We start from the raw sequence: 24,057 nt of genomic DNA on the forward strand, positions 1-24,057 counted from the left end.
TCTTTCTTAGTGAAGACTTTATAGAACTGTTTGTTCATGTGTGTATAATACATGTATATGTGTGTATAATACATGTGTGCATAATACGTGTGCACAATGTGAAGGCATTGTACTTTTCCTAATTTTTTAAATTTAACAAGTAATCAGAATATAAACTATCAGAATATCAGTATAGTTTATAGATGCTTTTCTTCTTTCTGATATTATAGTTCTTTAATTATTAAGATACATCTTTGTAGAGAAGGCGTAAGTATGGGGTTAATAGTTTCATATTAGTTACAGTGAAGGAATATTGCTGTAAATTCAGTTTTAAACTTTTAACCAGCAAATAAATTTTTTTAATAAAATAGTTTATGTGCTAGTTAGCAAAGTTACATAGTTTTAAAAATAATACTATGGAAACAGATTTAAACAAAATATTTAAAACCCAATTCTAAGTAATAATTATATTCTATGAAAATTAAGCCGTTCTGTATCTTCAGGTACTGACATAGTTGAGAAAAGTGAATATTTAAATTTTGTCAGTGATTTGCATTCCTCTTTCTTTCCATCATTTATTTGTCTTGAATACTTGGCTTGCATTATGCGACACACTAATTATTGAGTAGCATAATGTACCAACTCTTTTTAAAACGAAGCTGCAGGAATAATCACTGTAATCCTAAAATGTTATTTCAAGCCAGAGGCAGAACTGGCAAAAGAAACAGGATTTTTCTGACTCCTGATAACTCAGGATTGTAATGACACCTACAGGAGGGGAAAGATTGCCCCTGATAGGAGCTTTGACAGCCCTGCCTGTTTAGGCCACTGCTTGGGTAATAAGCCCATTGCCTATACTAAGTATAATTTGCATATAATTATACAAGGACCAGTAGTAGAAGGTCTTTTTTGTAAACCTTACTTCCTCCAAGCTTGCTCTTAAAAAGTGGTCTCTGTTGGTACGCTGCTGTAGAGTATAATGCAGTTTTCAGACTGGAGTGAGCTTCGAAAGATGATCTAATCTGGTGTCTCTTGATTTTGAGTAGTATGTGGACTCATGTTTATGGAAAAATGACTCTCCAGCCACAGGAATACATTAGCAAATCCTCATTTCAGAAACACTGGGTTAAGAGTTTAAACGCTGCCATTGCAGCTTGCCAGCACCAGAAATCACAAGAGTGTGTCCCAGTTAGGTCCTGAAGCTGTGAGATGATTTATGGTGGTAAGAGTTGACAGAGAGATTACCCACTGTGTAATCATACTTATACCATAACTCGGATGCACCAAGGCAAGGCAGCTTGTGCCACACCCTGTCCCTCACGGCTGACTGTAGCTCCTTAGGTGTTCACAGGCACCTGAAACGTATAGCCTCTTTTTACCAGATGCGTATTTGCTACTAAACTGCTGTGACTGATAGGCTTATAAAGATGGGAGAGATCTTAAACTAGTCCAGGAATTTTGAATCAATGCTCAGAGAATACATACACAATCATTTCTGAGAGTCCAACAGCCCTAAGAGGAACATAGAAATTTTGAATTCATTATAGAATTGCCTGTTTCTATAAAGAAATCATTCAATGAGTGAACTACAAGGTGAATTAGGTAATGCTGTAAAATTTGTAGGGGATTTGCATCTAATTAGAACTTTGTTCCATCTTAATTTGTTTTATTTGTCTAGACACGGAATGCAGAAAATGAATTTAAATAGGCCTTACGAGAGTATTTGCCTCTTACTGCTTTCACTTATTAATGAAGAAAGTTAGAGATATGGGCTTTGCCCTTTTTAGTACTATGTTTAAGAATAAGCTGACGTGGTTTTAGCAGTTGTTTTTCACGTGTGCAGCGACAGGAGGTGGGCGCTCACAGCCTCCTGTCAGTGAAACCTGGATCAGGTTACTGGTGCCATGGGCTGTTTGAAGTGGAGTCACTGAAGTGACTTACAGCTGCTTTCACCACTTGGAGTGATTCCTACTTCTACATTTCTTTTTGATGTTTGGACCTTGTAAGGTTAGCAAAGATGAAACCGGGTTATGGTATTGAAAGTCAGCCTTCTGAGCAGAAGAGAAAGGAAATGTCCGAGGGAAAAGTTTTCATTCTCTTTGGGAGAAAGAAACTTGAAACTGTAAATGAGGTGGACCCTGAGTTTGATCACCCCTTGCTGAAATATCCGCTTCTCGTTGTATCAAAGAATCTTAAGTTTTCTATGAAATTTTAAGTAAAAATGTTGCATCCCGCATGTTATTATGTGGAACATACGTAGCAGGTTTTTAGAAATCCATGGTTAATTTTTTTTAAAGTGCTTAGGAAAATAATTATTAAATAGTAAAACTACTGTTTTTAAATACAAAAAAAAATCTGAAAACTCTTGAAACCTAAAAATGTTGTATTTATATTTCAGCCTATTTTCCATATTTAAAAATCCAATTTTTTTTTTAAAAAAGAGACTTTATCACCCTACCAAATAGCTTTTCAAGTTTTATAATTGATATCACTAGATAGAAGCATCATACTTTACTAAAAAAGTTAAGTCCCTGACAGAACACCTTGACAATAGGGCACTTTTGGCATTATTATAAAAAGATTATTTTTACTTATAGAAATAAAATATAGAAGAATGAATACAAAATATAGTCATAATTTATCTGTTTAGCTTTAATTTACTGCAGATGTCCCTTCTCATCAGACAAGATGTTTATAGTCCATGCCTCCAATTCCTTCAGAGCTGTTGCTTCTTCCTCATAAAGCCCCATATATTATTAACATTGTTATAAATAGTCTTACTGTGAAATAATGCAGATTCACCAGAGAAATGACTACCTTATGTTCAGTATATAGAAATCATTCAGATTTATTAATAGTGCCTTCTAAGATTTCTGTGATTTAAAGGATGCTGATAAGAATGAAAGGAAAACATTTAATTGAGAACATTGCATTTAATTTAGAAGTTAAGTGGGAGGCAGAAGAAGCTGAGGCCTGATACCCTCGGGAGAGATGTTCTGGTCCTTCCTCCAACGCACTGCTGTCTCTCCCCATCTAACTTTACGTTCTCATCTGTTCTTACTTTGGGATGCGTGAACTCTTTTGCCTCCCCCCTCATTTGACACATGATGAATCCTGAAGTCCTGAGGACTTGAAGGGTTAAATTTGAACCCTGGTGTGTGAAAAACAAAACAAACAAACAAACAAAAAAAGCAAAGATGGTAGATTTCATTGTTTTCAGAAAATGAGTTTTATATCATGGTGTTCGTGTTCCTCAGCTTTGTAGCCTCAGATTTTCAAAAACAATATGTCCACTGTTCAAGGGGCATCAACTTCCTCCATTTTAACTTCTCCCAAATTAATTTGTGCTGTATATTTGAGGATCTGGTCTCCAACTCAGTAATTACATATTTAAATGTTAAGACCGACCCGTTTAGGCATTTCACAGCTTTAGAAACATAGCGCGATTCCTGTGAACATTTAAGAGACCAGCCTTCATTATTAGCTTCCGGCACAGTCCCATAATGATAAGTCTCTGACTCTGATATAATGGTGTGATAATAAAAAAAAAAAAAAGGGTTTTTTGTTTTTTTTTTTTTAAATCCCCCTTCTGGATTCAATACTCAATAAGAGCGCCAAAAGTTTTAGGGATTGTGGTTGGCTTAAAGATTTCTTTCTTTCTTTTTTTTTCTTTCTTTCTTTTTTTTTTCCTTCGTCTTCTTTCTTTTTTCAACACATGGAAGCAATAACTCTGCACTAGAGAGGCCAGTTGGAGAGGAGGGTAACTTTCCATACCATTGTTCTATCCTTGCTGTGCGGTCTTGTAGCTGAGAATAGGAACTGAGAGGTCGCGCGCACACACAGAGTTCGTAAGGATCCATCAGTCTCTGGTAGTTTGAGAGGGTTTTGATAGAGCCTGGATGAATCACTGGGCAGAAGGAAGTTTGCTTTTCTTACCGCTTCCTGTTAGAGAGCTTCATCTGGGGATTTGTTTCTCTTTATAAACCCGTTGCTACCAAATTTATAAATGTTGTATTTGAGCATGACGTGTTATGAAAAGAAGACAGATCCTGAATGATTTTGAGTTTTTAATCTATAATACCTATTTCTCTCTCTCTCTCTCTCTCTCTCTCTCTCTCTCTCTCTCTCTCTCTCTTCTCTGTGTGTGTGTTTGTATGTATGTATNATATATATATATATATATATATATATATATATATCATGTTGATCAGTTAAGAGTCATCAGAATACTAATGTGATGAATAGTTTCTTACAACTTTGTTATCTTAATTTAAAAAGTATTTATTAGCGACATATTTGCTAGCAACAGATGAAGCAAACAGTCAGGGAAAATGTGCCTTTTTGCTAAAGCGTGGGAACCAGAGCCTCTTGAGAGCTGGTTCAGCATGGAGTGTCTGACTGTGACTTGGGCTTTGTAAAGAGCAGTTTTACCCCGAAGCCTGTTAAGTACTTTTGGTGAGCAGCTTCTGTGGCCACAGACAGTGGTCACATCCCAATGGTCCCACTTGTGCTGCGGATGGGTGTGTTCCTGAGCATCTCGGGGGGGGGGGGAAGGCCCCCTCGCTCTCCCTTGGTGTCTTCTGTGTACTCGGTTTCCACCACCTGCCTTCCCTCCCCTCACTCTGTTTTATTCAGTGGGTAATCATTAGTTTTTTTACTCAGTACTTTAGGCAGTGTCTTAATACAGGTGTTTGTTATGAGAAGTGGAGTCCTTGCTTTAGACATTTTGAGTTTATTAAAAGGAATAGATGATAAACTGATCTAGTATGGATTATAATACAACACAGTCCAACGGAGCACTGTGGGATCGTAAAATCTTTGAGAATGTAAGTCATATGTGGTAGCTCATGTAGCCGAAGGATGAACATGATCCTAGAAATGGAAGTGAATTCAATCTGGGTATGAAGGGGTATAATTCTAGGGATGAGCACTGTTTTGATATGGCTAGAGTGCAGCAGGAAAAGCTGTGGTTTGAGGTCAAGATCAGCAAGTAGGGATCAGAACCCAAAGAATCTGGAATAAAATCTTCCAGAACTTACCTTCGTATGGAAGAAATTCTATAGCTGAGCTGGCTTCCATCAGTATAAATTCCAGGTTTCCAATAAATATGCATAAAATAGACTTTATAGGACTCTTGACAGATAGTTGTAAGTAAGTAATCCTTGGTGTTATCATGTCAAGCAGTGCCATATAATTAAAGGATTCTAAGCAGACGACTAACAGATGGGTGTTCTAGTTAGAATGGGTAGGCTGAGAGATTTACTAAGACACTCTCTCCATAATCTAATTGAGAGATTTGAAGGTCTTCAACAACCAAGAGGTAGGGTTGGCAAGCAGTGTGGCTTTTAGAGAGTAGGAGAATGAATCTGAAAGAAAGACTTGATTCACGAGAAAGGTGTGAAGCAAGGACTGAAGTGGTTGCTGGAGAGTCTGGGAGTCACGAGAAGATGCACACTAGGCTTATTAAGAGAGGCGTGGCTTCACTGAGATAAGAATATTATTGGAAAAAGCGGTCAGCATTGTGAGTAAAGAATTGAAAACACAAACACAGATTACTGTTTCAATGAGGAGAGAGATGAAGCACATCGCTTCCTCTTGCCTATGGTTTCTACCATTTTGCTTACATTCATGTAACTGTTTCTTAAATATAGAATAGTATAATATAGTATAAACAATATAATAATGCCGTCAAAGCCCAGTAGTAGCCATGCTGGGGATTTTCTTACAGGATGTGGCTGTAATTATTCCACCTTAAGATTAAAACACATTGTAACTCTCATTGCAGACAGTCTTTAGTCAAGCTTTGTCAAAGTTATGCACATTGAGGGAAGATAGCACAGATATAATGACTAGGTGCTGCCTGTGATGTGAGGCGTCCCCTGAGAGACGTAGCACGTTCTGTGTGGATAGGGGTGCTTTCTGTGGTTGGAAATAGGCTCAATCATTACGATGAGGCTATGTGCTTAGCAGAGAATGCCGATTTCTTGCTTTGAATGCTCCCCAGCCGTCTCCTTAACTCCTCTGCCTTCTCCCCTTCCCTACCAGCCCATGGAGTCAAACTTTTAATATTTCTCAGATCTGTCCTCCTCTTGTATTGCCCCAGTAAATACAAAATGAGCTCAGAGACTGCAAAGCCTATAAGAAAAAAATGTGGAAAAAAAAAAAAAACCCAGCCACCAAGGTGAGCATCTTCTAAGGAAGTACAAATAACTTTCTGCGTTTCTCCTGTTCAGTGTAGTGGCGGCTGTAGTTCTATCCTAGGCACCCTTTATTATAGTGGGGCATACTCCTTTTATTCCCTGTAGCTTTAGGGCTTCCTGAGTTCAAGAGAGGGTCCCCTTGCTCCCTTCTGGAAGCCAGGTCCCAGAGCCGTGTAAGTCATTAAGCAAAAACTCAGTCAGTGATTTAAATGAGTCGTTTGTGTCCCAGTCTCACTCCTGATTTATCTGAAGGTGAGCACTGTTCTTGCTGTTAGAAGGACTGATAGATGAACTGCTTATTTTTACATCACCACTCCACTGAACAAAAATTCACCGTGGATTGTGTTTGTAAACTGGAAAGTGGACAGTGATGTTCTATGTTGCATACGTCACCATTCTGCACTGTGACTTGCTGACAGAGGTTTTTTGTTTTAAAATAAACTAGGGGTACTTTTCTTCTCTTTTTCTATTGAGTCTATGAAAGAGGTTTCTATTCACATGTTGACCAGTCAAGTTTCAGAGGCTAGTAAAATTAGTTATCTGAAGGAAGCCATTTCTTTATTTCATTACATTTGATGGCTTTTGTGAATTAGTCTCTTTAAATAGTTCCTTTAATACCCACTTAGCGCTATAATCCTTAAAAATCTAGTTGAAGAAAATGGCAAATAATTTAAAATGTTTCTGTGTGGGTTAGCTTCTTTGTTGTTATGAACAAAATAATGAATAGTAGTAATGCTGAATAGAAATAACGGAGAGCTTTATTGTGGCCCATGGTTCCAGAGCAGCGGTCCTCGGCCTTCCTAGTACAGCTACCCTTTAATACAGTTCCTCGTGCAGTATTGGCCTCCAACTGTAGAATCATTTTGTTGCAACTTCCTAACTATAATTTTGCTACTGTTATGAATAATAATGTAAATATCTGATATGTGACCACAACGGGGTTGCAAACAACGAATTGAGTAACACAGTTTTAGAGCATTCGGCTTATAGTTTGCTTGGTCCCAAGTCGATGGGCAGGACATCATGGTGGCAGGAAGGAATAAGGGAGAGAACCTCCACGTGATGCAGGCAGAACACTGAACGGGGAGAAGCTGGATCTCTGTTGTTTTTCTCATTTACTTCGTCCAGATACCTGTCAAGTAGACAGTGCTGCTCACCATCGGTCTTCCAGCCACCGTGAACCTGTATATGCCCTCCCAGATATGTCTCTGTATGTCTCACGATCTCTTAGGTGATTCTAAACCAAACCAAATTGGCACTCAGCAGTCATGGGCATGATTTTACTACCTTATATGGAATAATATCATGCATTTTTCTATTAATATATATTGTATTATCTATATAATTATAGTATATGTAATATATACATATATATTATATATTAAATAAAGGTATCACTTAAAATATTTTCAAATAAACTAAAGAGTTGGCTTTGCATTAAAGATTACTTGTTGCTCTTATTAGAAGACTTGGTTTGGCTCCAAGTGCTCCCATGATGCCTCTTAACCATCCATAAGTCTAAATCCAGGATGCCCTCTTCTGACCTCTGTCAGCACCAGGCATGCATGTGGTGCCAGTATGCGTGTGTGGACAAAACACTCATACACATAAAATGAAATAAAATAAAAATATTTCCAACTACAGTAAGTTCATGTCAAATGTTATAAATGATAGACATCAGAAGATGTATTTATGTGTCCTGGCCAATCCTGGTATCCACCCTGCACAATTTATTCGGCTAAATGAAGCAGCATGGTAAATTCTCCAAGATATGCGAGGCATGGGTTGTCAGCCTGACATGTGTACTTCTTGTTTAGGTTGGCTGTGCTTTCTGAGTAAACAGCTCATTTTCTCAGTTTGTCATGCCTCTTAGGTAAGCAGCAATATTTGTAGTTTTGGAAGATCATTTTAGTTTGGTTCTTCAGCATAATTCAACGTATAGCTTAGATTAGTCCAGGAATGTCTGCGAGGGCCGTCATCTCCTTTCATGAGTGAGTTCGAGGTTACAAGAAATATGGTTATGGTTAGAGATTAATTACTGCTAATGAATTCCTGCTAACCTGTAAACAGTTAAATCAGTGCTTATTGAAAAAAGCCCAAACAAACAAACAAACAAACACAAACCAAACAGCAGTTGAAAATGAAGACTAAACAGAAACAAAATGGTTTATTATTGTTGTGATTTTCAGTCTTAGTGCAAATATTCCAAATGATATTTTAATTTGCAGAGATGTCTGAAAAAATTGCATTTGATTGAGAAATGTTGAATGTTTTTATTATTCTTTTTCAAAATAGGAACACTTGACTTTTTTTGGAGAGTCGTGTTTTTACAACTTAAGTCCTTTGGGGGAATCAGGTACTAATGTTAGCGATTTAAAGTAGTTTTGTGTCCCAGATGGCACAAGATACCTATTTGTTGTCATCAAAATTACTAACTAAAAGTTGTAATGATATGGCTCAGTAGGCAAAGGTGCTTGCCACGCAAACCTGGTGACCAGACTGTGACCTGAGAATCTGCCAAGAGGAGGAGAGAACTGACATCATAGAGAACTGATGTCACAGAGCTTGTCTCTTACCTCCACACGGGAGGTGTAACTCACATGTCCCTTCCTAGACACCACGCATGGTAATAAATTTAAATTTTTAAAAGAAAAATAAAGTTAAAACGTACAAGTAGAACAATTTCTGAAGTCTGTAGGTATCTTTATGTTTAAAGATCGCTCTGTGGGAGTCACACATTCAAACCTACGTCTGAAGCTTCCGTAGCTGTGACTAGGCCACTCTTTGTAACACCATGGCTACTCGTGTGTTTTGATAAGGTTAGATGGCGCTCAGCCCTGCATTTCTTTCCTGGATCAATTTTAGATCCCCAGCTGATGGTTTTGATAGTACAAAATACATACTTTGAAATGGGCCCGTAGTGTCTTGGCCTTTCCTGAGCTGGCTTCAGCTTTCTTCTGGTCCTTAAATCATTTCCCCCCCCCTTTGTTCTCATACTCTTTGCTTTTGACACGAATACCTCTAGTCAGCAGTCAGAGAAACTAAAGTGCAGCTTTGTCTTTCATCTCATCTCATTTCTTAACAATCTCCTGCCTCAGTGCTTGACCTCCAAATTTATACTCCATGTTTTTTTTACGCATGTTCTTTTCTGGGCATAGGTTCCTAACTTAAGTATACATAGCAGACCATCTTGAATGTATTTTGTGACTAATATTCTAATATCACATAATCCTATATATTTTTTATTAAAACCACCTTTCATGCAGGAGATCCAAAAGTAGCTCAAGTACATTAAAGTAAGTACTGCACATATGTTGATAAAATATTACGGAATCTCAAATATGATTTAATTCTGTGGGCAGCTAATAACTTAATAAATTAAATGCAGTCTTTGTTTCAGTAAGACATAAATTGTTCAATAAAATAGGACCTAGATTGACCAGTGTTTAAATTGAGTCTTGGGAGCCACAGCAACACAGGTGTTGGCTGCTTTCTGCTACAGAAAGATGCCATACGTGTTTTCTGCTGCAGAAAGGTGCCATATGTGTTTTCTGCTACAGAAAGATGCCATATGGCCATGTCTTGGGCTGTTCAGAGAACCCCATCTTTCTTCTTGCCTTTCCTTCCTCCTTTCCTGCCTTCTTGTCTCTGCAGACCCCTCTTTTCCTTCTGCCTTTCTGGACAGGTTCACCATGCCAACCTTAGCAAACATGCAGATCTTTGTAGAAAATACATAGTTCCTCTTTCATCACAGGCGGACTAGGCATTATTAAGGAGTAGTTTTTTAATGAGAACTTTCTGTACCCCAGTAGGTGAGAAATAGAAGTCCCTTGTGGTACTAGATCCAAGTTAAGGAATGAGGTTGGATTCAGGCAATCCCTGCTCTGTGTTGGTGATCAAAGGTGGTATTTACATAAAACAATATGAAAACACCATTTGAAAAGCATTTTAGAGTTAATTTTCTGTCAGTAAGAGCACTATATGTGTTTGTCAAGGTAGGGTGATTCTCCCTACATCACCTTTCACCATAAAGAACATAAAGAACCAGGTCTTTGCTGATTTTTTTTTTTTCAAAAAAGTCATTCTCTAAAAGGGTGGGCAAAGATCACTGCTTGTCTATGCTGTTAATTTTCTATGAGGATATCATTGCTATTAGTAGATTAGCTATTATTAGAGAATGATTTCCTAAAGCTAAACCCATAATTGAGAGACATTATACCCAAACTATGAAATGAAGGAAAAAAAATACAGGATAGGGGGTCCATAAAACACTTTAAAATAAGTTTCCCTAAGAACAAGCTAAATAAAAACGTGCCCATTGGTACAGTACCCTTCTGGGAAAGCCCTCAGTTTGAAATGCTGGTTGTACTATCTGAAGAAATTACTAAGTACTTACAAGTTCATTTGGTATGACTTTTCTTACCACGTATGTCGTCACTGAAGATTGAGAAGAAATGTTATCTATTCATTTCCCAAGGAAGCATTATCTTAATAATCTATCCCACCTTCTTCATTGTGTTATTTCATTGAAAACTCTTTTCTGAACATGAGGGCTTGGCTCACTGATAGAACAGGACACACTCTTGGCTTTCCATATTTTCTGTAAGGATGCCAGTCTGTTATGCTCATGTGTGCGTAGGGACAAACAGACAGGCAGGTCTGGTGAAAGACAGTTTGTCTTTGGAAGTCTATTGCTGTGGCACCAGCAGACTTTCTACCATTGATAACATTTTACATTTTTGTAGATTACAGCTCTTCATTATTAGTGAAAGTTTCCATTAGCATGTTTATTTTTATTTTTATTTATTTTTTTGTCACAGAAGTGAAATACAATCACCTCACTTCATGTATTAGCTAGTTTTCCTGTTACTGTGACAAAGGAGGAAGACCGTCCTCCTTTTTTCAGAGGTTTCTGTCCATCATAGGTGAGAGGCAGTTCACATTATGGCGAACCAGAATATAGAGAAAAAAAGGAATGCAGGGAGAAGCAGATCCCCCCCCCCACACCCACACAGGGATACACCTTCAGCAGCCTTCATTTTTTTACAAGGCCCCACCACCTTTCTTCACTACCATTCTTTATGGTTTTTGTCTTTTGTCTTTGGTTCTTGGGCATTAAGTTACCCAAATTCAGCATCATATTATCGTCTATTAAGGGCTGCATCCATTTGGTGTGTGTGTGCGAGTGCGCACGCATGCACACACATGGGTGCATGTGTGGTAGAACCCTCATGGTCTAATTGTATCTAGAGACACCATAACAGATAAACATTGAGACGTGCTTTTCTAATAATCAAACACTTCTTAATTACTAGGGAATAGATTATGAAAATTAACTATCAAACCAGTCTTTTAATCCCAGTACTCAGGAGGCAGAGGAAGGCGGATCTCTGAGTTTGAGGCTTGCCTGATCTATGGAGTGAGGTCAGTAGAACTACACAGAGAAACCTTGTTTCAAAAACTCAGGAGGAAGAGGAAGAGAAGAGGAGGAAAAGAAGTAGGAGAGAAAAAGGAGGAAGAAAAGGAGGAGGAAGGGGGAGGAAGAAGAAGAGGAGGAGGAGGAGCCCAATTAACTATTACATTTATCTTTTTGAGATTTGTAAGCCAACACTTCAAGTATAGGTTTGTCATTTTTTTTTGTGTTGTTTTTCATGATCCTTTGGATATTGGTATACCAGACACGGCTGCTTTGGATCCTAAAGTTCCTTTATCTGAAGGAGAAACACTCAGATGTCCAGTGACAATGGAGTTCCTGCTTCTGTGTCAGGGAGATGGGCTGAAGGCAGCAGACTCTGTGCCTGTTGCTTCCTTCATTGTCCAGGTACTGAAAGTGCTCTTTACACTTGAGGAAGCTCCTGGATCTTATGAACCTGCCTGGCTAGCTGTGGGGACACAGAGGACCTGGTCGGTCGTGGAGTAATGATGATCTTTTACTTCATGTTCCAAAGCAGAACAGACGACACACACCAGGATCCACCTATGCGTGGGGGTTGTATACTCATCCTCTTAGACCACTTTATGAAAGATGCCACCTCCCACACTGCTGTTGCGTTTTAAGCAAAAGGTCCAGGGTAATGAAGGTAGGGCTGAGTAGCAGTGTCTGTAAATCACATTTGGTCTCTCAATGTAAATGCTGCATTTGTTCTCAGTGGTCGCTTCTTTTAAATGCGATGTAGAAAAAATTTGCAGCAAATTCTTATTCTGGAAATGAGCCTTTGTTCTTCCACACCCATATGCTTAGCAGCAAACTCTTTGGGAGTCACTAAATAACTTGTTTGTTGTAATGGAAGCTAAGTGATCCTTAACAGCTTAGAACGTCAATATTTCCTCTGTGTTTAAATTTAAATTTATTTTCCTTTCAGATTATGTGTGTAGCAGCTAGTATTTACGCACAGAATGAGGATAAATATATATTCATGTGATTTAATATGCCTTTAACTTTTTAATAACATTATAAATCACTGCTTGCAAAAAAGAAAAATAAGCCTATTAGTAGCAACGTTCTCTTTTTATGAGGCTAGGTTTTTAAAATAATTGCTGAAAGGGCAGACCACATTGTTCTCTCATGGCAAATGAAAGCTGTGTGCAGGATCACTCACTATTTCAGTGTGTTTATTCTTTTGGCAAACCTCCTTTCAATTGCATTAATCATGTTGCTGAGACCTGAAGTCATTGTATAGACACTTGTTTGGTAGCACATAGCCTCAGAGGGGGGGAAAAAAACAATGGCAAAGGTTAAGATCATATGAAAAAGAGTGGCTTGTGAATAAATGAATATGACAAAAATATCATTTATATGTCTATATATGAACATATATATGAACATATATATATATACATATATTACATATCTTATAGAAGTATTATTCCTACAAGAAAGTATTACCTTGGGTATTTGCATACAGCCTAAGTTTCCCTTCCTGAAATGACTTTCAGTTTATAAAACACTGCTGTAGCTCTGTGCTTGCCTAAGGCAGAGTCTTCCAAGAGTATGCTTAATGCAGACTGCACTTTATCGCAAGGTTTTAAGCCAACTTTTATTATAATACAAGCTGTTATAGGTTTCTTTCCACTTAAATACTTCTGGAACTGCCCAGACATTTTGGAGATTACTCTGGAACTTGTAGATGAGTTCCGTGGGCTGGCATTTGTTTCTATATTAAGTAGCTGAACTCACAGTGCTGTTGGGAAATCTGAGGGCGGGGGAGGGTAATGGCCAAGTTAGTGGCCAGTTGTCCTGTCTTGGAGTCAGATCCTGCCTTTGTCTGTAGAAAGAGACCCACTTGTTACAATTCTTGTCAAAAAATGCAGTTATTCTTCATCTTTGAAAGAATGTAAATTCTTTCCCGCTGTGTGTGTGTGTGTGTGTGTGTGTGTGTGTGTAGAAGATAAAGATGTCCTAGGCATCTGGCTTATGTTTCTTAAAGTGTTCTCTTGTTTTCTTTTTCAGGATATCATATTTTGAATAAGACTTTATAATATGAATATGGTTTGTACTGAATTAAATGCTTATCAAAGCTAACTATAGAAAATCAGTTCACCCTTAGCCTGAAGACAAATGATGGCTGCCTTCTTTTCAGAAACAGTGGAGGCAGAAGGCAGTGACAGCTTTAAAACACAAGGAGAAAAGTTAACACTCTACCTTCAAATCTATATTTGTTGAGCTTTCTTTGAAAGTACCAGAAAAAAGTAATAAAATTTCACACACAGTGTTTATCCTTTGAGAATTTGTTTTCAACATGGAATTTTGGTGGGACCCAGACTATACATGAAAATATATGTAACTTTAAATTTTTCTATTAAGATTTATTTAATGTATAAATACATAAATTCTGCCACTGACACACCAGAAGAGGGCATCAGATCCAATTACAGATGGTTGTGAGCCACCATGTGGTGGCTGGGAATTGAACTCATAACCTTTAGAAGAGCAGACAGTACTTTTAGCCACTGAGCCATTTCTCTAGCCCCAACTTTAATTTTTTCAAAACCTATTTTTAATGCTTTAACTTCCCTTTTAGACCACCACCCACCAGAGGTAGTGGGAAAGAAAGGATACCAGGGGTTGGGAGGAAATGGACCTGTTTAGAAAGGTTCTTTGGGAGCAACTCCCACTGTGTTGTCAGGAAATCAGCAGTTGAGTTCACAGGTCAGCAGCAGCAGCAGCTCGATCCACTCACAAACATTTCATGGATACACCAGCAGTCCAGTTCGGTTGTCGGGATAGCAAACACGAATTAGCAGTGGTGGCACTACCTAGCAGAGACAGCCAGGCCTCAGCTTTGGTAGGAGTTAGCAGAAGGGGCCAGGAAGAAGGCCTGGAGAAGTTCTCAGCTCTGCCTCTCTCAGGGAAGTGAAGATCAGACCCACACGCGTTGCACAGCTAGTTCTATAAGCAGGTCTAGCTCAGCCTCCCTCAGTGTCTTTCAAGTTTGCTTTATACTCCCTCCAAACATCACATGTTCTCCACAGGTCTCAGCACAGGTTTGACCTCAGCATGTGCATCTCTCCCGCTGACATCACTCTGCCAGTCAGCCCAAGTCAGTGAAAGCTGCAAGAAACTGCAGCACAGCACCAGAAGTTTCTTGATGTGTTTCTCTCTATGGAGTCCTGACAGATGCAGCCCAATTAGGCAATGTAAAGAGGACTAATACATGCGTGTTGTTAGGAAAGAGTCCTTTATCCTGTGTCCTTTCATGTGTTTGCTTTAGCAGAACATCCTTTCACTTGCGTCTGTTTCAGTCAAATGTTCCTTCACAATTCTGCCTTAGTCTTTCACCTCTGCACACTACAGCTAAACGTTCCTAAATGTTTGCCCCAGTAAAACACCATCCAACTGACTTCCAAAGAACCCTTACATTTCCTCTTCATATCCCCCTTTCTGTTTATGAATTGTCTTTTCTCTAACACTAACAATCTATACACAGTAGAAGTAATTATAAAAAACATCACATTTTCAATAAATGGCTTATGTACAATATAGTCAAACCATAGTCTAAGAAAAACAACTTTAAATGAACAAAAAGCCTTGAATATCTATCAGTATATAATAATTCAAAGAAAGGAATTTTCTATCAATATATAGTAATTAAGGAAAAACTTAAATTTCTATTAATATATAATAATTAAACAAAAACCTTACATTTCTATTAATATAGAATACAATAATTAAACAAAACAACCTACTATCCTAGATGATAACACATCAAGCAATCAATATTACCCACCCCAATTTAAGGGATTGGGATGATGGTCTCATATGTTTCCTGATGAATTGGGGTGAAGAGTTCCTGTTTTGGGCCCCAAGAAAAAAATTAGTCTGCAGAAAGCTAGATATGTTGTCAAAGAGAAGATAAAAATGTTTTCTAGGAAAAGGAAAACATGGAGTGTCTGTAAGTCCGTGTCTGTAAGTGTCAGTTCCTCTGAAACAACCCAGGCTCCCCGGCTGGCCAGACTTGAAGCCTGTAGCCAGCTCTTTCCCTAGTTGTGTTTTTATGTTTGTTTAACATCAAATTCTAATGTGGGTTTGTTTGGTTACACTTTTAAAAGAAAAATATTGCATGAAGTTTTGCTGTAACAAAATCATGGAATAAGACAAAGTATGAGCTACGCTGGGAACAAACATGTAGTATGGAGAGGTTTGTCATTTAACGGAAACTTAGAGTCTGGAGGCTAGCAGCTACACTTAGTGTTGATTCACGAGAGTTAGTGTAAGTGACACAGTGCTGGACATGTCAGTGTGCACAGGGAGAGATGTGTGTCAGACATCTAGAAAGCGGATAGAGTCAGATGGAGAAGCACGCTTTCCCGATATCCCTGGACCCTGATTCTGTTCCTTCTCGTGGTTGTAGCCGCTGGAGTTCCATAATCTACACCATAATTCATTAGTATAGAGACAGGACCACTTGTAATCATATGCCACTAGTAATAATGTACTACCAGTAATGCCATTAGTGATAACTTATCTAGGAGGCTGGAGACTGTGTTTTCAAACCTGGTAAAATGAACTTACCCATCAAACTGAATATGCCTCTGAAATAGACACTAAGCAAATGGCTTTCCTGAGAAAATGCAGTCATTTAGTCTGATTTTTGCTCACCTTAAAGTTTCATTGACATGATTTCAACTACCATTTCTTTAAATGCCCTTGCCTATACACAGCCCAACATCCATTGCCATGCAGAAGGTTAGGTCCTTAGGGCTTCTCTGTTTTTATTATTGCTGTTTATCACGGAACAAGATCCACTTAGGTGCTTGTCCCAGAAAGCACTGCCAAGGGGTACCCTGCCCTGACAAGAGGGCCCGAGAATGCTTAACTACTTGATCTAGCAAAAGTCCATGCTTTTCAAACCCTAAGACAAAGAGTACAGTTTTGATTTTTCTTAAAAAACTTTGTTGCTTTATTTCTGTCTTAAACCACAAGTTATTGATTTGCCAGTGTTCTGTTTAAGGAAGATGGAGACCATATGAGGTTAACTGCACATAAGGACACATAGCCAGCACTATCACTCATTAGACTCTAGGCTCTTTACCTAGATTATTTTATTATCAGTACTGTTAAAGCTGCAGCCCCAAACAATACTATGAAATAGGAACTACTGCCACCTCCACAGGTAAAATGATTAAGTACAGAAAGGGTTTACAACTTGACCAAAATTCACACTGCAAGTGGGTAGCTGAATTTAACTATGGCCATGTAATTCTAGATAGTCAAATTGCTCTGAAATCTGTCTTTTATAAAAAGGAAAGATATTCTAGCTTCCTTCAAAGTTGAAAGATATTTCTATTAAATATTTGTCAGCATGTGCATTATGTTCAGAACACTGGAATTAATCGTGCAATGGCTCTTTAGTCACTTAAGTTTATCTAAGTGTTACTGACAGGAAGGACAACATTTCACATAACCTTTAGCTGAATAAGCTTTGTGTTTGTTTTGTTCAAGCAGCAAAGTAACTTTCCAAGGATTATAAAATGATCAACTAATATAAAGGGTGTTTTATAATCTTGATCCATTTTAATAAGTACAAGTATGAAGGAGTTTTACTGTCATTTAGTGCGATTTATTATCAACAGCAGCAAACACCTATACTGTGGCAGTAGAAGTTTGTGAGCCCGCCCTCTTAAAACTCAGTTCCTAACGCTGGTGCTGTCTTGACTTCTGACCTGAGGCAGTGTATCTGTGGAGATTTCTGGGTGTGGAGGGTTTGATCTGGAATTCACTATTCAGCTGGAATTTCCTAGTGCTCAGATACACCCTGGCTGAGAAACCAGAGGTTTAACACAGGGGACCTGAACACTATTTTATTTCCTTCAAAGCTTTTACTTATGTTCTGGAGGAATGAAGAAATCATTCAAAGTAAACATCAAATATAAAATAGGAGTATATAACACAAGATAATGCCATGTTCTCTCTTTTAATTTTCTCACTATGGAGACATAGAGGCCGAAACCTCGCGGAGACAGATCTTTATTGTGCTGCAGTTTTAGAAGGGCTGGGTCTGTGTTTGTTTCTCAGTTGGGTGACTGCTGTAGCAGGACTGGGAGTGCAAGTGGTCTTCTGAGCCAACTTCTCCTTTGTCCACGGTGACTTCCCATTCGAGTGTGCAAGGTCTTTAGTTTCACTAAAGGTAGTTTTATTTGCACTAATTGTGAGTAGTGTCCGTTGGTAGCTGAAGTTACTATTTGGATAATGAATGTCCAGCCAGCAGCAGTAGGAAACTCCTCACTTACGATTCTGTATTCTCAGGTTTTCATTCTATTCGCCTTTCCCCAACATTGTTTGTTTTGTATAACCCTTATTATTTATTTTATCAGCCACTCTTGCATTAATGGGAGCAGAGTATAGATGTAAACTGTTCTTAGACGATGCTAACGTGCCTTGGCTGGTATCTCAGGGGAATCAGCTCCTCCTTTCTTCATCCTAAACCGTCATGAAGGAAGTGGCAAGAACTTCTCAGATGTCAAAGGGAAAATTGTACATGGCCTCGTGACAGCTCAAGAAAATTGGATACAGTCTAATGCCACATGTGAACGCCTCTGAGACTCCATCCCATAACTCTTTCCTTCTCACTGCTCCTAATCAAAGCAATGTCTCTCCTCCTCCTACCACTGTCCACACATCCTTACATACGTGCTTCTAGAATTCTGTTCTTACATGCCTTTAACCTGTAATTATCTGAGAGGCCATTTGCATTGGTCTGGGTTAAGAGTCACCTTGAAGTTGGTACCTTTGCTGAGCACTGGCAGCACCATATGGCCGTAGCTTGGGTTGATCTGGGTTGTAAAGTTAAACAGATGCCATTTTACTTAAAGATAGCTGATGTCTGAGGTCAGCTGCATTTTAGGAAATTTTAAGAAAGTTTAAGTTTCATGTTGTAAATTCCTTATGGTGTTCTAAGAAAAACAGCAAGTAGTGAATTTCTTCTAGGATTTTAAATGACTGTTTAAGGTAAATGAGTGTGAATGCAGAGGATGCCTACAAGGAATAGGATAAAAGGCTCTGTGCACAGTCTTGAGTCAAACTTCCCAGGGATGCTTTCTCTGCCCCACATCTTTTTCAGAAAGTGGTTTTTGGGGAAGAGATGTGCTGTTGAAAGAGGGGAGAAGGAAGAAGATACACACGTGTGTGTGTGTGTGTGTGTGTGTGTGTGTGTGTGACTCAGAGATAATGTTGATGTATACAGTGAGACATGCATTTAGTATCATAGCTTTAGTCAGTTTGACCAATGTCACCCTAAAGTTACAATTGTGATTTAATGGGAAAAAAGAAGCAGAATTAAAGATTGTTTTAAATGAGCCAAAGGAATGTGAGAGAGAACCAAGAGTTAGAAATAGTCAACACTTTGCTGAAAATAAGAAAGTCCATGGGAGAGTATTCAAAAGTAGTTACTGTCATAATGATATAAATATACTTCAGAATCATGTCAACAGAATATGATGAAATCTACATGATAAGAGAATGTCAGTATTTTCATAAATTCTCTTTAGGCATTCTTATAAAAGGTGCTTGCTCCATGTAGACTTGCTATATATATCTTGTTATGATTGCTAGAATTAGGGCAAGGTAAAATTCGTTAGTATCTTTCTTACCATTGCTTTATTTATGATTTGGATTTTTAGACTTGATTTAGTTAACATGCAAAGTATGTATTCTCTTTTAATGTCCTTTAAGCTGAGGATTTTAATTTCATATATGCCAATTGTGAAGGTCTGACTTTTTTTTTTTTTTTTAGCAAAGTAAGAAATATCAAAATTGACTCAGTGAAAAAACAAAAACAAAACCCCCAAATCTTCATCTAGCATCCATGATCTTGGGCTGGCAGCTCGTCTTTCCTTGAAGGGAGAGATCGTCCAACTGACAGTTATCGTTAGGTTCCACTGGCTGCCAAAACTGGTTTGTAAACTGTCCTAAAAGAGAACTGAGAATTTGAGCCATTTCATTTTACCAAGGTTAAATTGAATTATGAAGTTAGCATAACTTCAGACCCTGACAATGCCAATTTAAGAACACTCAAGGGTAGACGAACCTTCTCCACAAACAGAAGTGAATATGTAACAGACTGAATCTTGGGCTGTTCAAGATCAAGCTGAACTGATCTAGGAGTGACAAGTGGGTTTACATTAAGTAGCATATGATTAGAAGTTGTTCGAGTAGCCGACTTCAACGACAGAGAATCACAATGTGAATGCATGTTGACTTGCTCTGTAATCTTAATCTGTTGTCAGAACGAAACCACTCCTAGCAGATTAGCAACTTGGTTGGTACCTGTTACCTACCAAAGACCGATTACAAAAGCATATATAATGGCAAAATGTTGAAAGAATTTTGTTATTAAAATTAGGACTCGTTTTATTACATTTGTTGCCATGTTAGATGCCCTCCCTCCCCAGCACATGAACACAAGAAAGAATTGAAAACCTGCAAGGATAGGGGGAATGAAAAAAAAAAAGTGTTATTTATTGACACAGAAATTTAACCAGAGACTTTAATGATGTTGTTATAAGTGCCAAATAGAACTTGAAAAATACAATTTGCCAAAACATTAGTGTTATTTATAGTAGCAACGATAGGAGATGGGGATAATGCTTAAAAAATTCATTTGGGATGTTTAAGGAAAAACACTAAAAAATAATTTTTAAATGATTCATAAGGAAGTTCATAGGTTGGGGACTCATCAGTATAATAAGCTATTTATTGTCTGTTTTATCTCTAGACTCATTCCCACTGCAAAAAAATCTTTGCCTGTTTTTCTTACAGTTTATTATTCTTTTGCTTTCATTTTTTACATGTATTTATGTGTGTGCCACATGAACCATGGTCAAAGACCAGCTTGCAGTTCTGTCCTTCCACCATGTGGGTTTTTTGGGGTCTCAAACTCAGGTCATCTGGCTTGGTGGCAAGTCCCTTTAGTCTCTGAGCCACTTGCCATCCCTTTCTTGAGTTTATCGAGTGGATTCTTAAGTGTTTTAGAAGTAAGGACCCTAAATAGTCAAGCTCCACCAAAGAAATTTTCTGTCGCACAACAAAGGAGGAACAGCCTGCAGCAAGAGTATGGGAGGACTCTCAGTCTTCTTCACCTCGCTCTGCACACATTACAGCCATGACCACATCTGTTCAGCTCCGTACCTGCAGAACCAGGACACCCAGCCAAGTTATTCGATTTCACTGATACTTTTAGCATCTTCCTCTTGTCATCTTGGATCACTGTCATCAGGGGTTGTGAGAAGAGAACTTAGTGAGTTCTACAGATAAGCTTTTCTTCTAGGTGTTAGAGCAGTAGCTCTAGAGCTGGTTTGCTGGATTCACATGCCTGTTCTGTCCTGTGACTGCTGGTGACTGTACACTATTTAATCTCTGCTTCCGTTCCTTATCAGAAAATCAGGACAACCTTAGTGACCCTTGCATGAAGTTATTGTTAAGATTAAATGAATAAACCTGCTTAAAGCTTACAGAACATCGCCTGCCACAGTACACAGTAAATACTACTTATCATGATGTTGTTATTATTGTTATGCCTTTGCATTGTCTTATTGCTCAAAATAATTTTCTTCTTGTGTTATTCTCTTAATACTTTGCATTAGCTTTAATTGTACCTAAAGTGTTAAAAAAAGATAGCAGATTGATTTAACCAGTAAAGACTGAACGCCAGGAATAGAGCCGTAAGCTTGTCTTTGCAGAGACATGACAGTTTAGTCTAGGGATACTTTAAACATAATTATCGAAGAATGATTTACCGGTACAAAGTTTGTCAACTGTACAGTCTAAATAGATGGGAGTGCCTGTAGGCTCCATTGAGAATATAGAATTCTCTTTATAATATGAGAGACGAATAAAAATGTTTACAAAAACCAGTGGCTGTCTAGATAGACCAGCCTTTCATAGAAAGTGCAGTTATTTAATAAACATTATGACCATGTGTATGTTGATGGAATACCACCATTTAATGGCAAATGATCTGGAAATTTTAAGAAAAGGATAGAGTAGGCAGAGGAGGTTCAGCTTTGACTTTGCCATGAGTCACATGCTATGGATTGGAATAAGCCATCCCTGCTCCCATGCCTTTATCCTGACCCTGGCTCCTTCCTGCGGCTTGGCTTCACACCCAACTCTTTGGGATACTGGGTATGAGGCTTACTGAGAATTGATGAGCAACTGGTATAAGTAAACCACAGTGTGTTCCTGGGAGGTGAAGGCCGGTTTCCAGGGCGTTCATGCAGCCAGGCTCCAGCCCAGCTCAGACCAGTGCCGAAACCACTTTTCTGGGCTTGCTGCAGAGCCCTGGTCTTCCCGGCCTCTCCTGCCAGTTAAATTACATAACTCTAGTGCAGTCGGAGATGTGCTCTCAATCTGAGAAGTAGTTTTTACATCCAGCTTTTCTCTCTCAGAAATGTAATGGCATTGGGGAAATCAGTTTTATTCAATTGTTCTAGGGTTAGAAGTTATTATTTCACACAGTGTCTTCTTTTGAGGTATTTTATATTTCATCTTGGTTTCTTTATCTCTAAAACAGAGATGGTCATACCTAACAGACCATGCAATAATATTTGCAGAATCCCCAGCACACTGTCAAATAATAGTGATGTAGTGAGCTTTTATCTCCTTTATTCCTACCCCAAAGCTGTACTCACCCAGTCTCTCAGGCAGCGATTTTGCTTTTAGGGCTAAAGGTTCTCTGTTACCTATTTTCATATATATCCCCTTGAAGGAGCTTATGTTTTCAGTTTAGTAAATTAAAACTTAATGATCTTCAGGTGCATTCTTTGTTGGCTTAAAAAAGATTTTGTGGAACATAGCAAGAACATCATTGAAAGGCAATAGAATTATAGAATCTATCTAGCAGGTATAGAGAACATAGGATGTATAGTACTTACTTAAGGCATATTTGTTCTTTTATGAAGTGTGCTGTACATGGCCAAGTTGATATGTTAAATATTGTTTTCTCATTCCTTTTAGCAGAATATGAAGCACACATTTCATATTGGAGGAAAATTTTTATTTGTATGTAAATCACTTAAACAAAAATGTTAATAAATAAAAAAATTTCATCCATGGAGCTATATCTAGATATGTTTTGAATTCTTGACCTAATGAATTAAAAAAAAAAACAACTAAATATAAAAATCCTTCCCTAAGTAAATTTACAAAGCATTTTACAATTTGATCAACCTAGCTACGGTTTTTCAAATCCAAAATACTTCAAAGGACTCACGCTGAAAGATGGACATTGACCTCAATGAACTATTTTTAATAATAATTTTTTAAAAAGCAAATACCAATGTTATTTATGAGCTGGATGCTCAGAGCACCGCGGGGTTAATTTTTCCTCCTTCTCTCAATGCCTGCATGTTTGTGTGTAACACTTAAGTTTTATAATCTTGATTGTGCTGTATGTGTTTTGTTTTCTGCATATTATGAGCATAATTACATATGCTAATTTTGTCCAAAATTGTTTAGCGGGTATAATAGTCCATTATTTGGAAGTAGCTTTGACACTGCTCCTGGCTAGTTAACTATTTCAGAACTGTAAGCCTCAGCAGCGATGAGATGAATGGTCACTAAATGTTCACTGTCAGGGCACCCAAGCGTGCTCTCCTCTCGTGTCACATAAAAGTAGCACCAGTCATTACGTCACACTGCTTCGTCTTGTACATAGATTTTTAGATATTATTGTTTTCTCATTCCTTTTAGCAGAATATGAAGCACACATTTCATATTGGTGGAAAATTTTTATTTGTATGTAAATCACTTAAACAAAAATGTTAATAAATAAAAAAATTTCATCCATGGAACTATATCTAGATATGTTTTGAATTCTTGACCTAATGAATTAAAAAAAAAAAAACAACTAAATATAAAAATCCTTCCCTAAGTAAATGGGGAAAACCTCTGTGGGTAGAGTTTCTTATTCAATGATTTTTTTTATTGTTATTAACATACATGCATATATGCATACATGCATAATTTAACTCAAATGAAAAAGCATACTTTATATCAGCCATTATTGTATAACACCCGTATTTCTTTATGATAAAACTCTTGTCTATTATTAACAGCACAGATGATTGAGAATCAATTTGAATATTGGAGCTATTCAGAGAATATTTTGTCTCGTGCTGCCATGCCTCATCTTTGATTTTATTAAAATATTGTCTTTAAATACTGTATAATAATGAATTTGGGTAATTTTAGTTGAAGTATAAATAGTGGTATCCTGTTTATAGTTCATTACTGGGACAATGAAAAGAATAAATTTTTAAATAAATATAGAGCACCTACGATATCTCGCCTTATAGAAAGCATAGATTGAATGAAACATTATTTTCATTCCTGATCACACCATAAGCTAAAGCATGAACTGATCCGTAAAGAAAAATCACA

The 24,057-nt window shown here is 37.8% G+C and overlaps 1 protein-coding gene across 1 annotated transcript in view; it reads left to right on the forward strand.

The window, feature by feature from the left end:
- Positions 1 to 24,057, forward strand: part of Bckdhb (branched chain keto acid dehydrogenase E1 subunit beta) — a 181,461-nt gene that overhangs the window by 127,240 nt on the left and 30,164 nt on the right. The gene's annotated exons all lie outside the window — the stretch shown is intronic.

The sequence above is a fragment of the Mus pahari genome, chromosome 10 (genome assembly GCF_900095145.1).
Source record: "Mus pahari chromosome 10, PAHARI_EIJ_v1.1, whole genome shotgun sequence".
NCBI classification, from domain to species: Eukaryota; Metazoa; Chordata; class Mammalia; order Rodentia; family Muridae; genus Mus; species Mus pahari.